Source organism: Trachymyrmex septentrionalis, unplaced genomic scaffold (assembly GCF_001594115.1).
Source record: "Trachymyrmex septentrionalis isolate Tsep2-gDNA-1 unplaced genomic scaffold, Tsep1.0 scaffold60, whole genome shotgun sequence".
Taxonomy (NCBI): Eukaryota; Metazoa; Arthropoda; class Insecta; order Hymenoptera; family Formicidae; genus Trachymyrmex; species Trachymyrmex septentrionalis.
Window position 1 is genome coordinate 4,796,694 of NW_017305779.1, and position 7,550 is coordinate 4,804,243.

A 7,550-nucleotide genomic window follows, 5' to 3' on the forward strand; every position below is an offset into this window, starting at 1 on the left:
AGATTCATAATCTTACGTAGAAAAAAAAAAAAAACACGATTTCTGTAAAATACACAATTTCAGGGCTTCGTAAAAGTTGACTTTTTTGAGATCGTATCGATTGAGACTTTTCATCAGCATCATAAAAGCAACGTACGTATATATAAAATTCATATTTGCAATTTTTTTTTACAGAAGCTGGTTTCTTCATAACAAAAAGTGTGCGAGATCCTTTCGACTAACTTGTGCTCGCGGTGCCATTCGTTGAGGCTCGTTCGTTCGCATTCGTTCATGCGGATTTGATCTGAATCCGCTTTAACGTGTTCAGGTACTCGTGTGTAGTACACCTACTCGGTGACTATGTAGAACGGGCTCGTCATATCGGTGACGGCGGCGGCGGCGGCGGTCGCGCGCAGCCGAGGCATGCGTGCGCGAATTATACGCGGACCAGTTGCGAGGGGAGAATGAATGTCTAGCGGTGTGCACGTGACCTGAGACCAGCCAATAGGCCGCGGCCCATTCAACAGCATCTCACCGACCAGTGCCGTAGCGAGTAGCACGGCACTTTGATTTTATCCCTTAGACAATCCTTTCGTTTTTAAGGGATATTCCTGTCATATTTTTGAACGCTTCTTTTTTTCTTCGGATTTTCATCTGGCATAATCTTTTCGTCATTGCTTCGATCTCATCGATCAATTTTCAGTCCTAAGTGGACATTCTCATGAGACTCACCTTGTGCCCATATAAACTGGAATGTGTTACAGAGTTGATAAATCGGGTCCCGTAATAATCTCGCGGAAGAGGAGATGCACTTCTCGAGCGAGTCTGGCGCAATAGCACAATCGCAATTCTATGTTTATCTACTACTTCAGTGTTTGTTTGCGTTTCGATACCATCGGTGAGTATCGGTGCGCCGATAATTCTTGGACCGACGTCGAAAATTCTGAGAATCCGTTTGACAATATACGCGCATTGTTGTGCGTTGGCATACACGATGTCTAGCTGGTTATATATTTACGTATATGTATTCCGCACACATTATCTTTCTCTTCGCCATCTCTCTTTTTCCGTTTCTTATTCCGTCTACATGCCGCAGGGCCGCCGTGTCCTTAACCAATATCATTTGGTCAGGCAAAAAGAAAAAGACAGTTGTTCTCTATCAGGAGCAATTTAAGGAGCAATCGAACATATTCTTTCCCAGTTTATAAATGAATTATCCAGAAGCTTTATTACATCTAATGAATCACGAATAAAATGTTGTAAAAAAAAAAACAGGAAATTAAAGAACTGAATTTTTTTTTATCATCAATTTAATTTTATTTCTCTCTAATTTTAATTTTTGAAATTATTTAATTATACATATATTTGATTTTAATATCACATATCTTACATATAATAGTTGCTTTCCACTTATACACGAGTGAAACTGAGTCTGAATTGAGCTGAGTATTTTTTTATATTCAGATTAATGACGTCACTACTTACTTTGGTAAAAAGTTATCATATGTCAACATAAGTTTATAACCGTACTTTGAAGTGAATTTACGCGACTCATTAAAGCACACGATCTCGATTTTGTGCAGATTATAGGTAAGAAGTCAGTTGAATCTCACTTGTCAGAATGCAAAAGAAAAACGTGCATTTAACTGAGTTATGACGTCACAAGTGAGAACCAATGTAAATGGGAAGCAACTAATATGTATTTCCTAATAATATATTTCTAAATAAATAAAAATTTTGAAATAAGAAATTCTTTATTGTTACGCTTTGCTTTTTTTCTATATACATATTCTTTGTTGTAAAAGCAATTAAATGTTAAGGTGCGTACAGACGTGGGTATTTTTGCGCGTACGAATGCTCGCGTTTGAAGGTGTCGATTTTGTTTTGACGCACACTGTGAGCACGCATGAATGCGATCCGTCGCTTGTCGGTACATACATCAAACGATTTTCGTGAAAACGTCGTGTGCGAACAAAACCGTGGAATGATCTAATAAAAGAGCAATTAATAGAGAAGAGTATGAAAAGTTATCGGTATTATCGGATCTTAAACACCCATTCTACTTCCCATTGTAATAAAAAGGTCGATGCTTGGGAAGTAATTGCGAAAAATATGAAAAATAGATAGTATTAGTAGCGAAAGAAAAAATTGGCAGTTTACTAGGATCCTTTCGCAGAGAAAAAGCAAAGAGTAGAAAAAGTATTGGAACAGGAAAAGGTATTTATTTTTTGCAAAACAGTATAGTATTATAATGTATGCTGTGGCTGCTACGGCGATGTCTCTTGACATTTCGCTACTTATTTTGACGAACTGCCGTGAACGACTGGAGCACAATTGCGCACGAACAATACGAATGGACATCGAAAAAAGTTTCCACGCGCGAACGTTCGTGCGCGCAAAAATGCTCACTCACGTCTGGGTCTGTAGACGCACCTTTAGACTAACATAATTATTACAATTTTTAATTCCTCCGAAATATTTATGTATCTCATTTTAATTATGTGTTTTTATCTTGCTTCACTATTTAATACCCTATTTATATAGATATATCAGGGTATCTCAAAATTCGCAACTTAAAATACTATACAATATAGCAAAAAGTTCTCGGAAAATCTGAAAAAATTAAATAAAAAAATTATTTGTAAAATTTTATTCTAAGCAGTAACTCATGAGATAATAAGGTGTTTAAATATAGCCAATTATAGACTAAGTTTTAGACGGTCACTCGTGAGTTTAGTCAACGTGCTAAAGTGCGTGTTCACTAATGCTATTGCACGCGCGACTTATGGACTGGTGGCCGTCTAAATGTATTCTGTAATTTGGCTACATTTAAACTCTCATGTCTCAAAAACTACTGTTTAAAATAAAAATTTGCAAATAATCTTTTTACTTAATTTGTTGAAAACTATTTTGCTGTAGTATCTTGGTATCTTGCTATAGTATAGTAGAGTATGTTGCGTTGTCGGATGAATTACGGGACACCCTGTATATGTTACTTACATGCTATACATATATGTACATTATGCAGGATATCAAAATTCGCGATTCGAGATACTACAGCAAGATAGTTTTCGGATAAATTAAATAAAAAGGTTATTTGTAAATTTTTTATTTTAAACAGTACGTATATAATATACCCGAGAAAATGTAATTTCACATTACAAAAATATATACCGAGAAAAGTGACATGAAACAACGATAAGAAGTTACGCATAGTTACATATATAAAATTCGCGATTCGGGATACTATAGCAAAATAGTTTTCAAAAAATTAAGTGAAAAGATTATTTGTAAATTTTTATTTTAAACAGTACGTATATAATATACCCGAGAAAATTTAATTTCACGTTAAAAAAATATATACCGAGAAAAGTAACATGAAACAACGATAAGAAGTTACGCATAGTTACATATATCACTTTTCTCGGTATAAATTTTTTTGTTGTGATATTAAATTTCCTCTTAGTAACATTCGTTGCATCTGTTACGGCGCTCTATCTGCGTGTAATGACCGCCCATGCTTGGCTATGCAGATAGCAAGCGTGTGTAGACATGCGAGTGTGCGTGAGTCGTCTCGAGCGTTTACGCACAGCGTACTAGAGGCCACTATTACGCCAGATGTGTCTACTATGAGTCTTAATGTCGATCTTAATGTCGCGATTCTGCAACACTTGACAAAGAACAAAAAAAAAACACAGATTTTAGAAAGAAAGAGACAGATTCGCTCTTGTATATATAATGAAATAATGTAATTACGTTTTCCGCTTTCTAAAAAAAAAAAAAAAGAAAATTGAAAATCAAAACTTGCCGAAGGAATAAAGAAAAAGAATAAGTATTATACAAAAGTATTATACAAAACTCATGGCTATTACGTGAAATGATTGTTAACAATTCTTTTCAATAGTGTGATTTGTCAAGAAAAGAATCTTTTTGAGATATTGAGAATATTGGAATAATAGAACATAAAGTTATTTTTTTCTATGCAAAAATCTCGTGTGTAAGATCAGAAAAATATTTGTGCTATTTTAAAAATCAAATTTTCTACAGAATGATAAAAGATAGATAAGTGCGGCAAAAAAAGAGAGTGTAAAAAGTTTAAGTGAAATATATACTACGGAGGAATAAAAACGTAATAGATTAAAATACTGAAATGAGGCATGGACAATAAGATTCAGTGTTACAAAGAATTGAGGCGGAATGTCAAAGGTGCTGATCCCTGTTGTGTGTATGACAACGGGGTAATAAGTAGAAGCGGAATTGGATTCGATTTCTTATTCTTTTGACTACTCGGAAGCAACTCGAGATTCCGAAATAGTATTATATGACCTGATCTACCGATGTGATTCATAGTCTGTCGCGATCCAACTAGCAGTTGCTGATGCGAGGCTATCAGCTGTGTGTAATCAGCTCGCGAAGAGAAGGAGAGAGAAACAAGAAAAGAAAAAGAGACAAGCGAAGACGGAGCGAAAAGATATGAGATTCATAATCGTCTCGCTAAAAATACATGCATAACGTAACGCAGTCTGCAAGAACTTGTCCGTTTTCTATTCGCCGTAATCTATTATAATGTAATTATTGATGTAACGATGAGTAAGTCAAACAACAGTAAATTTATGTCACGTCTTCTTGAAAATCTCGTTTCTATGTAATAACTGATTAAATTGATGTATGCGCGAATTGGACAAATAACTTTTTATATTATTTAATATTGCTGTTGATCTTTACTTTAATATCTATATTTGTGTATGTTTTGTAGATGTATTAAGCATTTTTAATTGGACGCTGTATTTTTGCGCATTTTTTAGAAGCGTAATGTTAATAATTATTTCGAATTAAATTTTTTTAGATTAATTTTTTTAGATTAAATTTTCTTATAATTGAATTAAGATTAATTATTATAGAATTGAGTTAAATAAGACTTTGTTACTATTTTTTTTTAGAAAAACGTATTTTACTAAAACTATATCTTTTTCAATCCTTCAAAATATTCAATTCAGTCTCAATATATTTCTGTTGCGGAAATATCATTTCCGTTTCCAAGAACGAATATCGCTACGTACACCGCTATGCCTATATTAATTGAAAGCTTTTGTATAATAAGTGATTTTCATGAAGATTTGAGAAAATTAATCTAAAACTTAATATTTCAACTATCAATTTTTAAAGGAAGTCCTCAGAAATTGAACTACTTTATGTTTTCAATTGACATCAAACAAAAATAATTAAACTTCTTTCAAGAAATCGTGGAAATTAATCAGTATTTAATTTCGGACATTCAGAATTTTAAAGAAATAAATAATTGTAGAGACAATACTTTGAAAAAAATAAATAAACGTATACTTGTTTGAAAACTGACAATAATTAATCTACGAGTAAATCTGATTCTTTTCAGTAATAACATTAATTTCTCAAATGAAAAAAAAAATACTAAATAATAAGTTTTATAATAATTCTAAGTAAATATTTACTGAATGTAAACATATATTTATTCGATACAAAAAATGAATTCAACTATCATCTTTTATTGAATAAATATTTATTTAATGTCAGTAAATGTTTACTTAGTGGGTACTATTCAAAGAAATATGTATTAAGATTTAACATTTTTTTTCGATATACTAAATGTATACGTTAATTATTTTGAACGTTATTTATTTTCAAATCAATTACAGAAATAAATTGATTTACATTGAAGTAAATTTAACAAAGAAATATTAACTGAAGATATTAGATTATCATCGCTTCTTTGATTTGATATCTAACAGTGTAGTATGGGCGGACTACGCTCCTGGGAGGCTTACAAGTTCGTGGCGGCAGACCGCTGGTGGTTGACCATGTGTGCGTGTGCGTGTGCGTGTGCGTGTGCGTTGCTCCGGGTTAGAAGCTTTCGGACGCGTACACGCATATACACTACTGACTACGATCGCGCGTGTCGACGACGAGTCACCGCTCGCGGAGTGTAAAAGACTCGGACTCGCGTTACGTACCAGCGTACGCCTAGCGTACAAGTGCATTTGTCCATATGAGTGCGGTCTGCTGGGGACTAGTGAGGGACTGGGTAGCATACGTGTGTATGTGTGTCTGTGTGTGTGTGTGTGTTTGTGTGTGTGTGTGTGTTTGGGTGTGTGAGGAGGCCGACGATGCGTGTAGGTATGCGTACACACGCATAAACTCACGCACGCTGTCAAGATATAGCAACTGTCAGTGGGAGCAAGCGTGTGTTTCTCTCAGCTGTGTGTACGTGCACGTGTAAATACAGTGTGAGTCCAGGGACTGTCTGAATAGAAGTGAACGAGCGAGCGAGCGAGCGCGTCGTTTCGTTTCGGCTCGTCCGAGTGACTCGGTGAAGCGTATGCGTATACGTCCGTCGAGATATACGAGCGTAGAGTAGAAGTGGAATCATAGGAGGAGGCAGCGGTCGGAAAAGGTGAAGGTGAAGGAGGAGGCGCAGGAAGAGGTGGGGGAGGAGAGAGAGGGAGGGAGGGAGGGAGGCACCCAGCGGGACGTCGGGAGTAGTGGTGCGTACGCGACGTATACCAACCTCTCTCTCTCTCTCTCTCTCTCTCTCTCTCTCTCTCTCTCTCTCTCTCTCTCTCTCTCGCTCGCGCTGTGTGCGTGTGTGTGCATGCGCGCGCGTGATCGGCCGCCTCGGTTATACGACTCCGGCTCGTCGCAGGCGGTTCAGTTCAGTTGAGCAATCGAATCGGAGAGTAACCGGTACAGGCGTGCGCGAGTGAGGAAGATTCATCGATAGACAGTGATAGAGGCTGCTGCTGGTGCACCTACGAAGGGATAATCGTCGCGATAGATATTGAAATCGAAACGCGTACGCAGCGACGGCGATGTCAATAATTCGGTGCCGCCGCGGCCGGCTCGAGCCTCGCTCGCGTCCCCGAGCAGCAGCGGTGACGACGTTGCCGTCGTCGTCGTCGTTGCCGTTGCCGTCGTCGTCGTCGCCGTTGTCTCGGCCGCTCTGCTCTCCCGGTCGGTAAAGACTACCGCGACCGTACTTGGTGACGTGACGTGACGCGCGCTGCTGGTGCACGCGGATGCGCTTCGAGAGGCATTCTCCCGAGGCCGTCGCGCTGGAAACTCGGACGGGAGGCTACGTCGAGGGTAGGTAGGTAGGTAGGTAAAAGAAAAAAAAAAAAAAAAAAATTAAACCCGTTCTTCACCATCTTCCGGGCGACATCTCCATTTCATTCATTCGTCGGGTATCGCGAGTTCACGAGTGGGAACGCGGATGGCGAAGCACCGGGGATAGAGTGTCTAATAGCTACAAGCAAGCGACGAGGAACGTGTAGAGTGTAAAATCATGTGTGTGTGTGTGTGTATGTGTGTGTATGTATGTATATGTATGTTTCTCCGCGTGTGGTCATTATACGTGAGTGCCGAGTGAACTCACGAATGGTATCGTTTCGCTGATATACAAGTACGTGTGTATGAATGTGCGCGCCCTCAGTTTGTCGTGTGTATGTGTGTGTGTATATATATATATGTGCGTGCGCGTGTTCAGTAACTCTCGGTGTGGTGCCCGTCCACATTGAAAGCGAGTGAACGCGCGCGTGGAG

General features: G+C 38.0%; 1 protein-coding gene across 9 annotated transcripts in view; it reads left to right on the forward strand.

Moving 5' to 3' along the window:
* The window catches only part of LOC108752592 (putative transcription factor capicua), a 60,880-nt gene that overhangs the window by 19,807 nt on the left and 33,523 nt on the right, over window positions 1–7,550 (forward strand). Inside the window, exon 1 of one of the 9 annotated variants that reach the window (XM_018493520.1) lies at window positions 6,585–7,107. The exons of 6 other annotated variants lie outside the window; for them this stretch is intronic. The gene's annotated coding sequence lies outside the window, so the exon portion shown is untranslated. Of the gene's footprint in view, window positions 1–6,584; window positions 7,108–7,550 lie in introns of those variants that run through there. 2 more of the 9 variants (XM_018493521.1, XM_018493523.1) reach the window with 2 other exon arrangements.